This window comes from Neovison vison, chromosome 6, assembly GCF_020171115.1.
Source record: "Neovison vison isolate M4711 chromosome 6, ASM_NN_V1, whole genome shotgun sequence".
Lineage (NCBI taxonomy): Eukaryota > Metazoa > Chordata > Mammalia > Carnivora > Mustelidae > Neogale > Neogale vison.
Genome location: NC_058096.1, coordinates 77,838,585 through 77,859,519, shown reverse-complemented (window position 1 = coordinate 77,859,519; position 20,935 = coordinate 77,838,585). Strand labels below are relative to the sequence as shown.

Sequence of the window (20,935 nt, the reverse complement as noted above, 5' to 3'; positions counted from 1 at the left end):
ATATAATGGAATAGGGGAAGTTTTCAGAATATTGGCAATTATAAGTAATGTCCTGATTTTCCAAAAGGATATACTGGAACTGATCTTAGGTGATCTTAATGTATAAGTTCAGCAAAATTCTACATAGTGTTTTAGAAATTATTGTCTTCTGTAGCCCCAAAACACTTATCAAAACAAAATATATCTGATGAAGAAGACATAGTCAATTAAGAAGTTTTAAAATGGGGATATAACAAGAGCAGAATCTCCAAGAAGTCAACACAATGAATAGCTGATCAATCAGGGATAGCAGATAATAAAATAAAATAATAGAAGTAAGTAATCACCTTTTAAGGATACACATCTCCTTTCAAGATTTTAAGGAATTGGTCCATGAATTTTCTACCTTAATCCCAAAAGGAGCAGTATGAAAGAAGGTGAGATTAAAGAAATCTGTTGGCGGAGTATTGAATGAGAATAACTATTATCATTATAAATTATAAGCCAATTAAATGCCTAGCTGGAGTGGCCTAAGAAAACAAGTTATATCAAAAGTTTCTTAAAAGGTCAAATATAAGATAAAATTAAAGAGACAAAGGAAAACAAAGCCCTAGGTCTATATAGGAACACTGGATAAAGGCAAACCAGGGAGGCATGGATTTATCACTCCAAAGAAGAGGAAGAAGAGGGGGAAGAAGGGAAGGTCCTCTAATCCCACAAGAGCCATTGAAAGTGAAGTTAGTATTCACAGAATCATAGAACCTGAGTCTACAGTTTTAATTATCACACACTGCTTGGGCAAGAGTCTGGATGGAAAGGCTATGTGAGACTTGGAGTGATGTGATTTCAAAATACACCAAGACTGCTGTATCACAGAAAAGCAGAGTAAACCAACTGGTGAAAACTTGCAGACCACTTTACAGGAGAAACAGAAAACAGACCAACAATATTTTATCTTGAAATGGGATAGTTTTGAATTAACTATGAATTTAAAATATTTAAAGGATTAATATGTGGGCACTGGATTAGAATTCTCTACCTATACATTATCTTTGTCTGGCAGTCCAGCTGATTTCTGGAAACTCCTCCAAGATTAGCATTTTATAATTCTAACAGTTATAGATTACAACTTGGAAATAAGATTTGACTCAATGTAAAGACTTCCTTAATAGAATCATAATGTAGATGGTTTAGGAATATAGACTCTTGAGACAGACTATCAACTTCAAATCCCAACTCTGCCATTTACTGTGTGACATTTTCCAAGTTACCCTTTCTGTGTCTCAGTTTGCCCATCTGTAAATCACAGATAACAGTCAGAGATAAATCATACATCTATGTTGAGGATTTAAAGTATGATTTAAAACACTGCCAGACATATAGTAAATGCTGCTTTAATGTTAGCCATTATTACTATTAAAGTTGTTAAGAAACAGAACAGCATCTCATAAATAATCACACTAGTTGGGGCCATGTTAGTCAATCCTGTTCACTGGGTAGGAGTCTATGATTCCATTAGTCCTTTCTCTCTTCATCATAGAGAACAACCTAACAGGAAAGATAGGCATAAGGAAATAATCATACCTAAGAGAGTTCTGTGTCTTCTTCCATTTATCCTATCACAGGGATAAGAGAGAATGGTCAAAGTGATAGTTTTCCCCACAGGAGAGAAACTGACTTTTATAAATAAATATAAATTTTAAGATAAAGCATAAATATTGTCATCCAGAAAACTTAAGGAAGAGTATTTAATGTAAGATACTGGATTAACATCATTTCCATTTTGCAGGGGGTGGGGTGAGAGGGATGCAGAGTGACATCTAGTCCAAAAAGCAGAAGCACCATCTGGAGTAAAGCACAGGCTATGCATCTTCCAGCTTTTGCTTTCCACCAACTTGCAGTGTGAGAGTGGAACTAAATCACTTTTTCATACACACTAAATCACTAGATTTAGAGGCACTGAAATTTCATCAGATGAATTAAAATTTATTTACTTTTTAAAATGTAAAAGCAAGGCTAATGTTTCCTTCTCTCTCTAGGTTTTGCCTATACCTCTCCTATAGTAATTATCATAATCTTCTATTAATTAGAAGATTGCCTCTGGAAACAATGGTATTTTTTCATTTCCATATTGCCAAACTTTTTTCACAGAAAGTGAAATCAAATATTTTTAAAATAAATGCATGAAGTTACTAGTAAAAGCCAAAAATATCAGATACTGTTAAATGAGCAAATGTTTTTGTTAATACTTCCTGTGTGCCCTCATTAAAGCTCTGGATTAAGATGACGTTTATACAAAAAAGTTAAACAATTAAGCTTAGACTCTGAGCTTATTGAAAATATGATTTCTTATTCATATCTGTACTTCCAGGTTCTTCTACACTTCCAAGCACATGTATAATAATAGTGCACAAAAACGCTGTAAGATACACAGTCTGATTGGTTATTGAAAATTGTCTGATTCAACTACCTCAAATAACAACAATAATTTTTTTAAAAAATTGTCAACATTTCTTAAGGTTTTTATAGTTCCCTGGGATAAATACTAAAAATGCACTATTTTATTTAATCCTCACTGTGAATCCATGAAATACATATTATTACATAATGTGTGTGTCTCTTATAGGGACATCTGTTATTGGATTTAAGGCTCATCTAGATAATCCACCTAAGATCCATAAATCATTTACATCCACAGAGACCTTTTTTTTTTTTAACCAAATAAGGCCATGTTTGCAGATTTGGGGGGTTAGGAAGTACACATATCTTTGGGGGTCATTGTTCAACTCACAACACTGTTACAATAAATATCATAAACTGAGTAGCCTAAGACACAAATTTATGGTCTCACAGTTCTGTATGTCAGAAGGCTGACACAGTCTTATTGGGTTAAAATCAAAATGTTGGCAGGACTATGTTCCTTTCTGCAGACACTATGAGTGAAACTGCTTCCTTGCCATTTCCAGATTCTAGAAGCTGCCCACATTTTTTGGCTCATGGTCTTCATCCTCTAACTTAAAGCCAGAATCACTGCATTTCTCTGACCCTTCTGTCATCACATCTGTCCCTAACAGCTAAAGAAGGTTTTTTTTTTTTTGTTTTTTTTTGTTTTTTTTTACTTTTAAGGACTCGTAATCGGATTGGCACACGTGAATAACCCAGGATAATCTTCTCAACTCAAGGACTTTAACCACATCTACAAAGTTCCTTTTACCATGTAAGGTAGGGTAAATTAAAGGTTTTGGAAGCTAGGACATGGATATATTTAAGGGGCCAATATCCTGTCTCCTGTACAATGCCCAAGACCTGGTATTGCAACAGAACCATGGCAGAAGACATATTTGAAGATTAGTGGTGCTACTGCACTCACAGGAGCTGAAGACAATGTACATTGATAATCTCCTTATCAATGTACACTATCAGGTCTGTAGTCTCTGCTCTGCTGGTAAGCTCTGCTCACAACTGTTTCCAATATAAGTTCCAGACCAGGACACAATGATTCCTTAAAGTGCCATGATGCTAGACAATTACTCCACAGGATCATCATCACCCACAACAAATTAATCCACACCACCAGGATTATAGTGCTATAAAAACAGTAATATAAATATTTACCCAAGGGGCAATATGGCCACCAGGATGGTGAACTGAGACAGACTTTGGGTGTCCCCTGACTCATAGACCCTAAACTACCTATTACCCTTCAACTTGGTTTGTTGTCAGGGCAAAATAACAGGTCATATTTTTTGGTAAAAGTGACATTGCCTGGTGATGGTCTTTGGTGAAGTTCATCCTAGTCTAACTGAATAGCTTTTAAAAGCTGAATTTATTGTAGATCATATGATGCCAATTTCCTTTCAAAAATTTATTTTAATAACTTAGCCAAAATTGGTCTCTGCTGGATGAAACTTTAAAAGCTGACTAATACAGAAACATTTTTAGTCTGTTCAACATGTTACATTTTATCACAGAAAAGGCTTAGTCTTTCAGTGTGATGTTAATTCCCTCAGACACTTCCATTTTGTCTCCATATGTTGAAATATTTTAATTATAATATTGCTGTTTTCCATCAAGTGCATGACCTAATATGTCATTTCTCTTTGATGTCTAGTTATTATCTGGCCTAACTGGACCAAAATAGAAGAAAAGAAAATTTTAAAAAAGATAGATTTAGTCTAAATAATGCCAAATTAAAATGGATTGTCTATAGCAGGTCATAAGAGAGAAATTATAGTCTATTAAAATGACCTTCTGCAATTGGATTAACCTCTCTCTGCATCAATTTCTAAATTTTTATTGTGACAAATAAGGGATATGAAATCAATTACTATATGTGAAAACATGACATTATACCTCTAATTTAGCAGGTGATTAGTAAATGTCTAATTGTTGATATAACATAGATTTTGATAAAATTATCATTTCATATTATTGTTTATAACTTTCAAAGGTAAATTTGGAAGAATATTTTAAAAGAAATCAAAATCGTGTGCAAAAGCTGACTATCTGGTTCAGAATGTTTGCTGTATGCAGTTGGGGTACTATGAAGGACAAGCATAAAGCCACGGTAATCTAATATCCAAGTCAGAATGGATCCCTGCTGGCTAAGTATATAATAACAACACTTTCACTCTTTAAAATATTTCTGTTTCAGGGGAAAAAAAGAACTATGATTTAAGGGGCTGCCTAGTGAAACAAAAAAGCTCAGTGCTCAATTTATTATACCACTGCTTTTCTTAATCCATAAAGAGTACCTCTTGGCATTGACCTGGAAGAGTAGAGCCAAGCCCATGATGCAAATCTTAAACATTTACAATTATTAATTCTAGATTTAAGTTTTGAGGTGTTTATCACTCAAAGTCCAAATAGAAAACAGAAACTTCCCTAAGAATGAACTTAAAGGAGATTTTGTTATACAAGTAACGAGATGTCTAAGAAGCCAAGTTGAGTATATACAGGCAACCCAGAAATTAGCAACAGCAGGAAACTTCTATCAACCTAGGTTGCACAGACAAAGGGAGGAGGCATTTTGAAATTCTAGGGGCTGATGTCATTGGAGAAAGCTAGAAAATATATCAACCCTGCCTGGTGTGAACTGCTGCTGTAGATACGCACATTGGCTGGAGACACCATCTAAGGCAAAGAAAAAGAAAAGAGAAAGAGAAAGGAAGAGAAAAAGAAACACCATCTAAGGCAGAGAAAGTGAAAAGAGAAAGAGACAAAGAGAAGAGAAAGAGAAACTAACATCACCAAAGCAGAGAAAGAGAAAGAGAAAAAGAAACACCACTCAAGACAGAGAAAAAGAGAAAGAGAAAAGAAGAGAAAGAAAAAAAAAGAAAGAGAAAGAAAAGTCACCCAAGCAAAGACAAAGAAAATTACCTTGACTTCCTTCCACCCTTCAATCTCCTGCAAGAACCATGTACTGGCTGAACCCAATTAAAAGTCAGTTGAATAAATGCAGTCTGTAGAGATTGGGCACTGTGAAAAGACCCGGGGAGAGCAGAAAAAAGAAAAAAAAAGGAAAAAATTGATGAGAGGAAAAGAGAAGAGTAGAGAAGAGAGGAAAAGGAAAGAAAAGGAAAGGAAAGGAAAGAAAAAAGAAAAGAAAAGAAAAGAAAAGAAAAGAAAAAGAAAAGAAAAGAAAAAGATCTGAATGCTAATAGAGTCAGAGCTGGTCTCAGCCCAGAGGGGCTTTGTCAGTTCTCAGAATGGACCTTGTTCTTACAAAACAGTCAGTACAGTGGAATAGGAAGTAAAGGTATCACAGGTATTCCTGAAAGTTCAATAAGCTTACCTTTCTCTCTGCTTCTATGGAGTCCATCACGAAATCCCATTGATTTTACTTTATTCTCCACCGTTGCATTTCTAAATCTATATTATTGTACTGGCTTCCTAAATAAGTTCTCCACATTTTATACTGTGAAAAACTTGATGGGGCTTATCAGACAAAAATTCTTTTCAAATTACAAATCATATTATATCATTCTTCATTTATCATTTACCTCTTCAATGTTTTCCTGTAAATCCTGGAATAAAGATCTGTATCTATCACTTGACATATAAGGCCTTATGTAGCCTGGCCTCTGCCTGTCTCCCCTGGTTCACTTTTGGCTGCTCTCCTTCTCACATTCTGGAATTTTTATAGTTAAAAGAAATGTACCATTCTACCTTTTATTAAATGGTCATCAAACATGATAATCCCTCTACTTGGATTGCCATTTACCCAAATAACTTTTTTTTTTTTTTGATCAACACTTCCTAACTCCTGACTATGTCTTTTTAAAGCACTGTGTACCTTTCCTCACAAATAGTTACTACATATTATAATTAGATGCTTAAAATAAGGGTGGTAATTCATTGATGCATATTTTGCCCCAGAGGTCCAAGGGACTTTTTTGTTAATACTACCAATGTCATTTTCTGGATTTTCCTTCCTGTGCAAGTCTTTGTCAAAGTTCCCCTCACTGAAATCGTTTTGAGGAGTTCCAACTGTCTCCTGCCAGGACTCTGACTGGCACATACTTTTCTAGTTTTGCAGAGCAGTTTTTTTCTTCTTTGATATGGGTACTAAATCTCAGAGTGTGAAACAGGGAATAGAACAGAAAGTCTAGATATATATCCAGGCATACACAGTCAGTTGGTTTTTAACAAAAATGCCTACACAATTCAATGAGTGAAAGAATAGTCTTTTCAATAAAAGATGCTGAGAAGTTAAACAACCATATGTGGAAAAAAGAAAAAAAAAAGTCAAACTAGATCCTTGACTCATACTATATGCAAAATTTCACTTGAAATAGATCATACATCTATACGTAAAAGCTAAAATTATAAAATTTCTAGAGGAAAACAAAGGAAAATATTAATCACTTTGGGTTTGACAATGATTTCTTATATGTGACACAAAATATATGAACTATAAAAGGAAAGTTAACAAATTAGACTTTATCAAAATTAAAATCTCTGCTCTTCAAAATACACTCTTGAGAAAATGAAAATGTATTTCATAAACTGGGAGAAAATATTTGCAAAATGAACATCTGGAAAGCACTTATATCTAGAGTATGTAATTCCTTGAGCTAAATATTTGAATTAGTAAATATATGGATAGCAAATTATCACATAAAGATACAATCAACTAATCAATCATTAGGGGAATGTAAGTGAATTCCATATGGAAGTCCACAATACTCAGTAAATAGCCAAAATTTAAAATACTGACCATACAAAGTTTTGAAGAATTTGTGCATCAACTTAAACACCCATACACTGTTTTCTGGTGAGATGTAAAAACTATTTCAAAAATAATTTGACAATTCCATAAAATGTTAAACATAAATTTATCATACTACCTCAAACATTATTCTAGGTATTTAACCAAGATAATTGGAACCATACATCCATAAAAGCACTGCAATCAAGTGTTCATGAAAGTTTTTTTTTAATTTTTTTATTTTATTTACTTATTTTTTATTTACTGGACAGACAGGGATCACAAGTAGGCAGAGAGGAAGGCAGAGAGAGAGGAGGAAGCAGGCTCCCTGCTGAGCAGAGAACCTGATGTGGGGCTCGATCCCAGGACCCTGAGATCATGACCTGAGCTGAAGGCAGAGACTTAACCCACTGAGTCACCCAGGTGCCCCTAATGTTCATGAAAGTTTTATCTGTAATACCCCAAATCTAAGAACAATTCAAATGTCCATCAAAGGATGAATGAGTAAAAAAAAAAATTGTGGCTTATCATACAATGGAATACTATTCACAAATAAAATGGAATCAACTATTGATACATGCAACATGTCTAAATCACAAAATAAGTATGCTAAATGAAAGAAGCAAGACTAAAAAGATAACATATAATTTTACATATACCTTTTATAAAATGCAACTCAATCTATAGTGGCAGAAAATAGATCAATGACAACACAGAATGGGAAGAAGGAGGGTTGATAAGAAAGAAGAAGAGACTAAAAAAGGAGTATGAAGAAATTTTAAGAGGTGACAGATATGTTCACTAATTTGACTATAAAGATGGTTTCATATATATATATTTTCTAAAATCCATCAAAATTTACACTGGAAACATGTACAGCTTATGTATATAATCATATCTCAATAAAGCTATGAAAGAAAGAGGTTTACTCTTTAAAAAAATCAGCTTAAGATCATGTTATACCAATACATAGAAACATTTTTTTTAAACTTAAACCACTGCTTTATAATTCAATGAATGGAAATATCATAATTTATTTAAATAATTTCCCACTGATACATATTATAATTATTTCCAGTCTTTTGATATAAATAACACTCTGGTAATAAAGTTGTATAAAATTATTTAACATGTGCACAAGAATAACATAAGTGCACAGAAGTGGACTTATGAGATCAAAGATTATATATATATAGTTATAATATATAATGTACATAATATACATATGCACATAATATATTATATGTATATAATATTATACTATGTATAATCTTAATTGGCAAATTGACTTCCATAAGATTTAAACAATTTGTTCTCCCATAGCTTGTTATTTCTCAATTAGTCACATTCTACCTCAAATTCTCTTTCCAACCTGAAGGCTTCCCCCTCATTTCTGAAAATGTATTCCTTCCATCAAATTGTCATTTTAATTCTGTGACTAAAATATTTCTCAAATTCCACTGGTCATGCTTTAGGACTTCTATTAAGACACTCAGAATCTTGTAATAGAGTCTTAATTTGTCACTCTGGCACGTCTTCTTCCTCTCCATCTTTCACACGGTCACCACCTGTCTCAAATCATAGAATACTCACACCACCACTTTGACGAACACCTGTGTTTCCTCACTAACCACAGATCCCATACATAAACATGTACAGCTTTGCACATCTGAAGCCAGCTAGTCATTTACATTTCTTCCTCCAACATGATTTCCACTGCCCATACATGTTGCTTTTAACCTGCACCAAAATGGTTGTGTCTGCCAAACATGCCACTCTGTCACACTACTATGTCTTTCAACATGTATTTCTCTTTATGAGGATGCCTCCTCCCACTCTTTTCTCTGAGTAGGAAATTCTTACTTGTTAAGAGTAAACTAATTGCAGCTTAATTGATATTTAACTAGTATTCTTGAAGTTGCCCTTCACACTGTTCCTTCAAACAATCACACACACACACAAAAAGAACAAGAGAAATGCAGAAGAAGAAAAGAAAAAGAAAAAAGTATCAACTCTGAAAAAAGACAAGTTTTGAAGGCAATCTTATTAACTGAAAGAGTCATAATGCTGGGTTGAGAAATCACAATTCTTGATCAATAAAACCTTTGTTTGCTGCATTAGCAAAACCACCTCACCTTTCCAAGACACAGCTGTGAGAAAACAAATGGGTTTAAGATAGTGAGGGGAGATAGCGGCAATAAGAAGCTTCTTGGCATACATGCTGGGGGTTGTGATTTTACACTTACTAAGTTTTAAAGTGTTGGAAAACTGAAAATTAAAAGATAAAATTTATGTCAGGTTACTTGCAATCTACATATAGTCAGCAGACTCTGGATATTGGGCCTTCTGCCCAACTGTAATTCTGTAGCTTTTTTTTTTTTTTTTTTTTAAATCACCATTTAAGCACAGAGTATTTGGAACCAAGAGAAAAACCACACTACTTGGGGCAAGTACTGGGTCTTGACAGGTCCCTTTTCTTTGATGAGCAAGTAGAAAAATAAATAACAATATTCTTATTAAGATGAAACGTACAAGTAAAAAAAACCACAATTGACATTCAGAAAAAAAGATACCACTCAGGTTTATTTAGCATAGGTATCAGAATACATTTTAGAAAGTTATTTTTATAGTCTTATTGAGATGGAACAGGGCACGCTTGTTTTAAAAGGAAAAAAAATCATTTCAGGGTAAGAAGAAAATAAATTTTACTCTTTCAAAAAAATTAAAACTTTATAGTAAAATTAAAATCCATGGTGTTGGCAATAAAGGAGAAAATTAACCCCCAAAACTAGGAATTATAAAAATGGACACTAACTATATGAAATGAGAGAAGGAAAGAAGGGAGGAAGAAAGAAAATCAGCATTTCACCAGCAGATATGAAGAGACAAATCATATTTCTAAATAGTATGACTGTCATATAAATAGCTGAAAGATGTCAGATGGATTAAAGGGTTACGAGTAAAAAAAATATAGTACATTAAACCAGGAACTACGTAATGTTAAAATAATTTCAGGAAGAGGAACAAATTCCTAAGCACTAAAACAACAATTGAAAAAGGCAACTCTGTGGGCCATTAGCAGTCAACCTTCTTGGTGGGTGGAAGAATAAGTGCCTAAGGTGGCTAAATCCTGAAGGGAGGATTAACTCAGAACACTAGCATACCCTCTACAAATATTGATAGAGCTCTAGTTTACCACAGAGTAAATGAAAATCTAATTTGAAAAAATTTTCTAACTTGACCAACAGAAGAGTGATAAGAACCCAAATTATAGATTTCCTGCCCATGGTATGGGCATGGTACCAAGTATTAAAACCTTATTATTAAAATATCTAAGGTCTTGGGCGCCTGGGTGGCTCAGTGGGTTAGGCCACTGCCTTCGGCTCAGGTCATGATCTCAGGGTTCTGGAATCGAGTCCCGCATCGGGTTCTCTGCTCAGCAGGGAGCCTGCTTCCCCCTCTCTCTCTCTGCCTGCCTCTCCGTCTACTTGTGATTTCTCTCTGTCAAATAAATAAATAAAATCTTTAAAAAAAATATCTAAGGTCTCATCTCACTCAAGATTAAAATAATAAAGCAAAAATTTGAAAGGTGGTTAATAGTTTCACATCCATTGCTTAAGAATGGTTATTTAGTGTACACTGAAAAGAAATTTAAAAAATTTAAAAAAAAAGAATGGTTATTTAGTTATTGACCAATCAGAATTTTTGTGTCAATCTGATCCTTGGAATAACTCTTAGTCTACTGTAAATCATGACTTTATAGCAAGAATTTCCATGTGTAATATTATTAACATAGAATAGATATATATAACATTTAGAAAATCAACAGGACTTTAAAGATATTTAAATTTTATCTAATTTGGTTAGAATGATTAATTTCAATGAAAATTCAAATACAAATGTATTTGTATATAATAAGAATATTAAGTAATATATATTGATATATAACATTTAATGAAGAATTTAAAGTATTTTGTAGAAACTCAGCAATTTCTAAAAGGATGATGATAGAGAAAATATATCATTTTGTAATATATTAGCATTTTCTAAAGTAAGAGGTGTTTGAGACCCAGAATATTATTTCAAAACAAAATTAAAACTTAAAGGAGATATGGTAATGATAGTAGGAGTAAGAGGTTATGTGAAACCTCTCAGAGGCAATGATTTAAAAATCTGAATAAAATATTAAAAAAAACTAAGGAAACTTAAGAGTCTAAGAGGTCATATGAGAGTTTACACTTGAAAATCTGCAACTAAATATTAGAATTATGACAGTATAGGATTCTGGCCTGTGGGCCCTGCCAAATCTCCACAGCTATAGCAGGAGAGCATGGACAGTAGAAAAGCCTTACCTGAGCAGAAAAAGACAATTCTCATACAGTTTCACTCAAATGTGGAATACGAAGAATAGAGGACCACAAGGGAAGGGAGGGAAAACTGAATGGGAAGAAATCAAAGAGGTTGACAAACCATGAAAGACCTTGGACTCTGGGAACCAAAATGAGGGTTACAGAAGGGAGGGGTTGTGGAGGGATGGGTATTAAGGAGGGCACATTTTGTGATAGACAATGGTACACAACCTAGTGAATCATTGAACCCACTACTTCAAAAACCGATGATGTATTATATGCTGGCTAACTGAACATAAAAAAAGAAAAGAAAAGAAAAACTCACCTTATCAGTTCAACTTCCAGAGATAAGAACTCAGGGCTGAAAAACATGAATTTAAAGGGTAATTTTAATCAGCAAGAGAACTATGGAGGAAATATCTAAAATCTGAGCATTAAAATCTGAGCCCAAAACATTAACTGAAGTGTTCATTTACAGCAAATATTCGAAAGTCCCTAATGAGAAAGGACAAAGGCTTTAATTGTACTGAGCCAGATCTGTAAGTTTGTAAATTTTTTTTTTTAACTGAGTACATTTCCCAACAGAACTGATATTCTTATATCAGCAGCAGAAAGCTAAAGCCTTTTAAGCTAAGAAAGTAATGAAATCTAGTGGTTGCATGGCATGAGGAAGACAAATTTTGCAGTGTGAATTAGGTAAGTTAGTTAACTGCCTATTAGAGCATTAAACCAAAATCATCATAAGAATACAACACAATCCAGTCACCACAATATATCTATTATAATCTTAATTTTTCAACAAAAAAATTCTAGACATGATAAGAAACAGGAAAATATGACTCATACTTTTGGATAAAAAGCTATCATGAGAATATGATTTTGACTTACGGCATGGATGGAGTCTGCCTCTCAAGTAATGCTTTTTCAGTGTTTTGTTTTCTTTTTTATGAGGATGTCTATAGATTACAGTTATCTGCGAGACAGTTGGTTTAACAGGAATTACTTGGTCATCATGGAAGCAGAATCTTTTGATCTGTTCTTGACATGCATTTATTCATTCAGTTATTTGCTCATGCAATTATTCATTGAATTATTCAACAAATATTTTTTTAAAATTTCATTGGATTATTCAATAACATATTTGTTAGTATTTGATATCAGTGTGTATCAAGTTTGTTCAAAACTGTGCAGATGAGGTTGAGCCAGAGAAAGACCTTTTCCTATATTAATGAAAGAGACAGAAAACAGATATGAATACAAGTACATTAATTACACATGAAAAGAAATTCTATAGAAAAAGTAAAAGAAGGCAAAGGTGGAGGGTGGGGGTATGTTTTGTGCTAGGAAATAAAGGAAGTCCTATATGAGAAGATGAAATTTGAACTGAAGCATGAACAAAGAGAAGAGGAAGCATACAGTCAACTATACTATTATATCTTACACAGGAGGAACAGCAAGAACTAATGCCTGAAGGAGGCTGTGGGAGAGGTTGCCAGTTTGTAAGTGCCTTTAGAACTTCCAGCCTTAGTAAATAAAAATACACTGTTGCCCAGTTAAATTTGAAGAAATTGCCATGAGATGTATTATTTTGTTTAACTGCAATGGAAAGCACTAGAAGATTTTAAGCAAGATTGATTTAATCTGGATTTTTTTAAAAGATTTTATTTATTTATGTGCTAGAGAGAGAGAGAGATCACAAGTAGGCAGAGGGGCAGGCAGAGAGAGAGGGGGAAGCAGGCTCCCCGCTGAGCAGCGAGCCCGATGGGGAACTCAATCCCAGGACCCTGAGATCGTGACCTGAGCCAAAGGCAGAGGCTTAACCCACTGAGCCACTCAGGTTCCCCCATAATCTGTTTTTTAAGTTAAACTTAAAAAAAAAAAACATAATTACAGAATTCAAAGATTAAATTGGATAAACAAAAATCTGGATGCCTTATAGCAGCAAATATTTTTTAACTCATTCATGCTAAAGGTGGAAAAGCAGGAACGTACACGGTAGGTTCATACAATAGGAAGTCAGCTAGCTGGAGTTAAGGGTTTATATTAAACAGAATATAGAAGTAGGCTTAGTATAGTTGAAAAAGGGCCTTGGAAAATGACCAAGATATACCTTATTTTGGTAGGCACTGGGGAGATGAGACAAAAGTATTGTTATAGATCAGATCCGGATTGCCTATGGAAATGGCAATTAACATCAAGACTTCTGTTTCTCACAATGTGGCAGACTAGAAATTCTTACAAGCCTATTTGATTGAAGCATAGGGAATGGAGAGCAGGATGAAGATAATTTTGATTTGTTGCACTTCGGATGCTAATAGAAAATTGAAGTGAATTGCCTTGTGAAGAGTTGGAGTTAACGGTCTGGAGCTCAGAAGTAATCTGGTTAGGAACTTTAGTTATTAAACCTATAAAAGTCGGTTTTATCACCAACACATTGTAGCAGTGAAGAATAGTTGTCTGGCCACTAAGACTTGGATATGTAAGAACAGAATAAGGAGTTAGCAAAATTAATATAGAAAACATAATAGGAAAAGTGGAAAACACAGACTTCAGACAGAGTTTTTTATAGGAAGGCACTGAATTCACCTTCATCATCACTTCATTCTCTAAGGCTTGCGTTTGGCAGGTGCTTACTTAGTATTTGTTGAGAAGGTTATAAAATCCTCCTGTATTGTAAATTATTCACAGAGTAAAAATTAAGTCACCACAACTTTTAATTTGACACAGTTAGAAATTTTATTAAAATTTTAAAAAGCGGGGCGCCTGGGTGGCTCAGTGGGTTAGGCCGCTGCCTTCGGCTCAGGTCATGATCTCGGGGTCCTGGGATCGAGTCCCGCATTAGGCTCTCTGCTCGGCAGGGAGCCTGCTTCCCTTGCTCTCTCTCTGCCTGCCTCTCCAACTACTTGTGATTTCTCTCTGTCAAATAAATAAATAAAATCTTTTAAAAAAATTTTTAAAAAGCGGGGAGCACCTGGGGTGGCTCAGTGGGTTGAGCCCCTGCCTTTGGCTCGGGTCATGATACCAGGATCCTGGAATCAAGCCCCGTGTTGGGCTCTCTGCTGGGCAGGGAGCCTTCTTCCCCCTCTCTCTCTGCCTGCCTCTCTGCCTCTCTCCCTTGTGATCTCTGTCCATTAAATAAATAAATTTAAAAAGCAGGAGTTTTTAACTTATGGACAATTCTTATTTAATAGCCAGTATTTTATAGCTTTTACCTTATCTATAAAGAATATTCCAAGATTCACAATGAAAATATACACCTCTCACTTTGTTCTTATATTTTATAGGTCATAAAACACAGAACTGAAGTATGTAATAGCAGTAGAATGACATCTTATAAATGAACAAAGTACACAGTCTCAGCTAAATTTGCTCATTTAAAAATAATGCTTAGAAAACCAGATTTAAAATATAATAATTTGGGAACTAATATGCTGAAAGACAATTACTATAATCAATAATGTTTTTGTTTTATTTAGATTTCTGTATTTTAGGAATATGTGAAACAATCCTACCATCACTTTGAGATTGTGCTATATCAATCATAGTTGATCTTACAGTTGATATCAGCAGTTCTCAACAGGGGTGACTTCCTCACCATGAGACACTTGGCACTGTCTACAGATATTTTTGTTTGTTCCATTTAAGAGGGCAAAGGGATGGAGTGGGGACAGAGCTAGTGGTTTTAGTGATGGAGGCCAGGGATACTACTAAGCATCCTGCAACACTCAGGACACTATCTCATCATAAAGAATTATCCTACCAAATAGTGCCAGTATTGAAGAGCCCTGTATATCAAAGTCTGTGGTTCCAGAGACAGTCATAAAATATACCTGGGTCAAAACCCTCTTTACAGGGACAAAATTTTTCACCCAGTGCTGAGATTTTGAGGCCCCTTCAGCAGAACTGTTTTTACCTGCTTGGATTTATAGTGGAGGCCTTTTCCTTCATATATTCTATACTCCTAAAACTATACAGGAAGCTTGAAAATATTTTGCATATGTCCCAAAAGCTAAAAAATAGTTTAAAAATCCCTCATCACATCTCCTTTGTTAGATGCATTCATGGCATATTTGTGTCATTTTTTAATGTACTTTATTAACACATTTTTCCATGCTCACTCTTGTATAAAAAGGCAACAATTTTCAAATGTCTTTTACTGGTCACCCTGTCCCCTTTTTATATAGTCTTTCATGAAGTCCCAAATGTAAATAAAAGACTTAGTGCCAAGTCACCTCTACTCCCTAATTCTATCGTCCTTACCCCTTTACCTCATCTTCTTAAACAAGCAATACCTTTTTGAAAAACACCTGGGGCTAGAAGAAATAGTATTTGAAAGACACTGTAATAATATATAGAATATTTGCACAAACATTGCCCTTCTCTACTGAGAAAGACCTTGTTGCTGCTAAACAACTTTTGGCTGGCAGTCAGCAAGCCATGTATCGGTTTCAAATATTCTTACATGAACAGATGTATCAAAATCCAAGTCTGGCATACAAGAGTCCTTTGGGGGCATTAATTTATAATATATAATAGCATGGGTTGTTCAAAGCTTGATTGTGTATTAATGGGAATGACCATTTTCTCTTTGCCTCAACTAATTTTTGCTGAACTTGCTCCCTTATTACCCAATGAAATCTCCCGAATTTGCTCCTTGCCATGGCTAATCTACCCTACTTCTGATAAGGATAGAAGCAGGACACATCTTCTTACCTGTAGTGTCACCTGCTACTCTTGCCCTAAATGACACTTAGAAAAAAAGAGATATTGAGGTCATTTGACTAAAGGTAAGGTTCTAAATCTTATGGTGATATAAAGCAAATTATCTCTGAAAAAATATTTGGCTTTATTTTTGTCTATCAAAAGCATCTTTAAAAGTAACAATCTTAGGGGTCCCTTTAGGATTAAGTGTCTGACTTCTGTTCAGGTCATGATCTGAGGGTCCTGGGATTGAGCCCCACTCCAGACTTCTTGCTCAGCAGGCAGTCTGCTTCTCCCTTGCCCTCTGCCCCTCCCCCATCTGCATTTGTGCTCTTAAATAAATAAATAAAAGCTTTAAAAGTAACAATCCTAAAACTCAGATAAAATGATAATTTAACCAAAAGAATGCATAAAATAAAAAGATATTACCAATGAAAGAAGAACTAACTTCAAATTATATTTTCATATAGAAAATTGTTTTCAGATAAGGAATTTCAGAGGAGCACAGCCATCCAAGACCTGTTTTTGTCTTTGTGCCACCCTCTCTTCTCCACACATTTTATAACCTAATTCCCTTGTCTTGCTTCTTTCATGTAAGAAAGACAAATCTTTTTCTTCAAAAATCACCTGTTCATTTGTCAAACATGTCATGAACATTTATGATGTGTATTGTATATGGAAGACAAAATGAAGCAAATAAAGTGTAAGATTCTTATATCCAACCAGTATAATTCAGTGCCTATAGTTGATGAGGCACTGTTCTAGGTATCTGGGGCACAACAACAAGCAAAACAGGCACCATCTTGCCCTCATAGATTCTAGCGGAAGGTATAATTCCTGTTAATGAAAAGCTTTCAAGGAAAGTTGGAGAGAAATAGGTATGTTGATCATCAAAAATAAGAAGTTGTGCCCCTCACAGTTGTTCCCTAACTGTACATATAGGCATAATGAATTAGTTAATTGTAATTATCTGCTTATTTTCTATTTCTCTCATTAAAACAGTTTTCAGTCACTAAAGAAAATCAGCAGAAACCTGTATATGAGTGCATGCCAGCTCCCTATGTAAAACTGGTAAAAGTAAAACTGATTAAAGTGGAAAGAAAGGGCCATATGTCACCAGCATCCTGGCCAACCTAAATTATCCCTAGGTCACCCACAAGGACTCTGTGGGGCACAGATAAAAACCACCATTGAAAATGCTATGGACAGAAAATATAGTTTACTGTGGGTGGCAAAGTGCCCATGAACTCAAATACTTGTTGAATGAATAAGTAACACTTTTGAGAAAAAGAGCTTTCTAAATGCTGTCGTGTAAACATTTTCATAAGAGACATGAGACTCAGGCTGACATTTAAGAGGATTTTAGTTTGATGTAAAGAAGAAAAGTGGGTTTTTCTTGCAAAACAGTGTAAATAAAGAAATGGACAGGGAAGCACAAATGCATGGTGGGGGAGGGGGCAGAAGGAGATCACTGGAGCAGATGAGGTAGACACATGTTGAAAACAGTATGTTGGTACTGTATAGGTAATAGGTCATCAAGAATAGATACTAGCCAGAAAGAAATGAAATTGACCAGATCAGACCACTTCCTTAAGGTTAGTCTCCAAATCCACACTCTATATCATAACCACTTAAATATATTTCAGAAAATGCAAAGCAGTGTGCGTGCTTTATTCATGAATCGTAGGTCATTTTACAATTCTGTGGTTATAAGCAGATTATTTCAGCCAGAAATACTGAGATGCAGTCAAGATTTCTTCTAACTCTAAGACTTGTGATTTTTTTTTAAGATTTTATGTATTTATTTGACACAGAGAGAGAGATTACAAGTAGGCAGAGGTAGGCGGGGGCGGGGGGGGAAGCAGGCACCCTGCTGAGCAGATAGGCCAACATGGAGCTTGATCCCAGGACCCTGAGATCATGACCTGAGCCAAAGGCAGAAGCTTAACCTACTGAGCCACCCAGGTGCCCCAAAGATTTACGATTTTTAAGCTTAGAGATGTAGTCATTGTTGTGTATATATTTATCCTAGTTAAATTAAAAATAAGGGTTCATGTAATTGTTCCTTTTTTGACTGGTCATATTCAAATAATCAAAATTAATTTATATTTTAAAAATAGAATTGCATTAACAATGTTCAATAGTACTTCCATTCTATTCGAAAAGCTATAACTCATGAAGAAAATGGACTTCGAGAAGCACTTAGGAAGGACAAGTACAGCAATATAAATCGTATACATGTCCTCCTAGGAAAGCAGTTATGTTTAAAACTCTTACAAATCATGGTTTATAGTGGTTGTTTTAGAACGAGAAATGAGTATATTACTGTACATATATTTTTATGGCTTCATAAAGCTAAGCACTGCTTAAATGTATAAAGGGGTCATTATGTCAACTAAATGACTTCTCTTCCCCTAGAGTAGGTTTTAAATATCTGAGCTTAGCAAATATTTGCTAGCTTATCCTTGCCCTTTAGAGAGACAATTCTGAAAGAGATATTTCACAGTGTTTGATCTATAATAATTAAAAGAAAAATATCTTCTTTTTTCTTTGAGCACCAGCAATTTGAGCTTCAGTTAATATAAAAAATGGAAACTTCCTAATTACTGACCTGAGAAATTTTCCAAGCAGGAATGAGGAATTACTCACCTACTAAGGAATCCAATTAATTCGCTTTCTACTAATTCTTCTCCTCTTAAAAATTTTCTTTAACACACTTAAAAGGTATAATCTGCCAAGTAACTAACTAAATGATCATTATCTACACAGGTGCATATCGACTCTCCTTCCAAATAACTCAGCAGATTTACCCAGAGCTCTGAGCCCTATTTCAATTTCACTGAACTCAACAAATATTTGCTAGATCAACTACTATATACTAGACATTATAGCAGTGACAAAAATGAATTATGTCTTAGTTTATTTCCTCAAAGAGTTTCCAATCAAGACAGGAAGCAAGAAATATATAAATAGCTAGCCAGAATCCAGAGGAAAGGTATAAACAAACTGTTCTGGAGAAGCCAAAGGAAAACAAAAAATTACTTTCCACTGCAGAGAGGTAAGGCAATCAGGGAAGGATTCACAAAGGAGGCTGTATTTCAGTACATTGGGCTTCAGTAGGTAGAAGGGGGCTAAGAAAGAGGCATCATGGCCTAGAGAAAAATAAGAGCAAAAGTCTTGAGTTATGATACTTCAGATTCTTCTTCAGTGCTGCCTGATCTTATGGACTTCCTCCCTGATAAAGATGATTCATAATGGGTAAGCTTTTCTATTTTACCCAGAGGCCAGTGGCAAGCTATGTATATAGTGCTAGTAAGATTAGTACTTCCGGAATCAGAGAGATTTAGGATCTGATTCCAGCTGAGCTGCTTACTGGCAGATATGCTACATACTATTCCTGAGCCTCAGTTTTCTTATCTGTGATATAGATCTAGTAATATCTACCTTAAAAGGAGATTGAGAAAATTAATTTTAAAAACCTCCATAGAGAGCAACTACTAAATAAAATAATATGGAAGGATATACCACAAAAAGAGTATAAATAAATTAAAATGGAATCCTAAAAAAAAGTTTGATCAGCACACAGTAAGGCAAGAAACAGGAAAAACAAAAAGAAACTAATAGTAAAGACGTAGACTTGAGCTAAGAGCCCAAAACTTGAAGCAGCTCAGATGTCCTTGAGCAGGTGAATGGTTAAATGGTAAATAACCTTTGGTACATATAAACCATGGAATACTACTGACCAGTAGAAAAGAATGAATTATTAATACAAGCAACAATTGGAAAGAATCTCAAAGGAATTATGATGAGCATGAAAAAAAAACAATCCCAAAGGTTTTATATTGTGTGATTTCATATATATAATATTCTTGAAATGACAAAATTATACAAATCGAGAAGATATTAGCATTTTGCCAGGAGTTAAGTATTTGGGCTTATAAAAGAAAACACCAGGGATCTTACAATAGAAATGTCCAATATCTCAGGTGTGGAGGTTGATATGTGAAGACACACATGTGATAAAATTGTACAGAATTAGAAACATGCACAGACACACACACAACTAAAAGTAAAATGGGGTAAATATGAATACTTCAGAATTGTCTCAATATCAGGATCTTCTTTGTGATGGTATACTCTATTTCTATAAGATGTTACCATTAAGGGAAACACAATGAATGACTCAATTGCATGTAAATCTACATTATCTCAAAATAAAAAGTTTAATTCAAAACCAAAATAAAACAAAACTCCACAGACATTGTATTAGTTTGCTAGGGCTGCCATGATAAAATATCACAGAGTTTGTGGCTTAAATAACACACATTAATTTCCTCATAGTTCTGAAGGTTTGAAAGTCCAAGATGAGTTCTCAACAGCTTTGGTTTCTTCTGAGGCCTTTCTCCTTGGTTCGTAGATTGCTGCCTTTTTGCTGTGTCCTCACATGGTCTTTCCTCTGTGTGCCCATGTCTGTATCCAAGTTTTCTCTTCTTATAGTGACATTAGTCATATTGGGTTGGGCTGGGGCTCACGCTGAAGATCTCATTTTAACTAAATTACCTCTTCAAATTCTTTATCTCCAAATGTGGTTACATTCTGAGGTACTGGGGTTTAGGGCTTCAACAAAAGAATTTTGGGCAGAGTGCCAATCTAGCCCACACAGACTTAAAACAATAAAAATATAGCAAAACACATA

General features: G+C 34.7%; 1 long non-coding RNA gene across 1 annotated transcript in view; it reads right to left on the bottom strand.

The window, feature by feature from the left end:
- LOC122908613 overlaps positions 1-20,935 on the bottom strand; it is a 219,900-nt gene that overhangs the window by 126,455 nt on the left and 72,510 nt on the right. Inside the window, exon 3 of the long non-coding RNA XR_006384987.1 lies at positions 11,864-11,899. This is a non-coding gene — a long non-coding RNA (uncharacterized LOC122908613). The remainder of the gene's footprint in view (positions 1-11,863; positions 11,900-20,935) is intronic.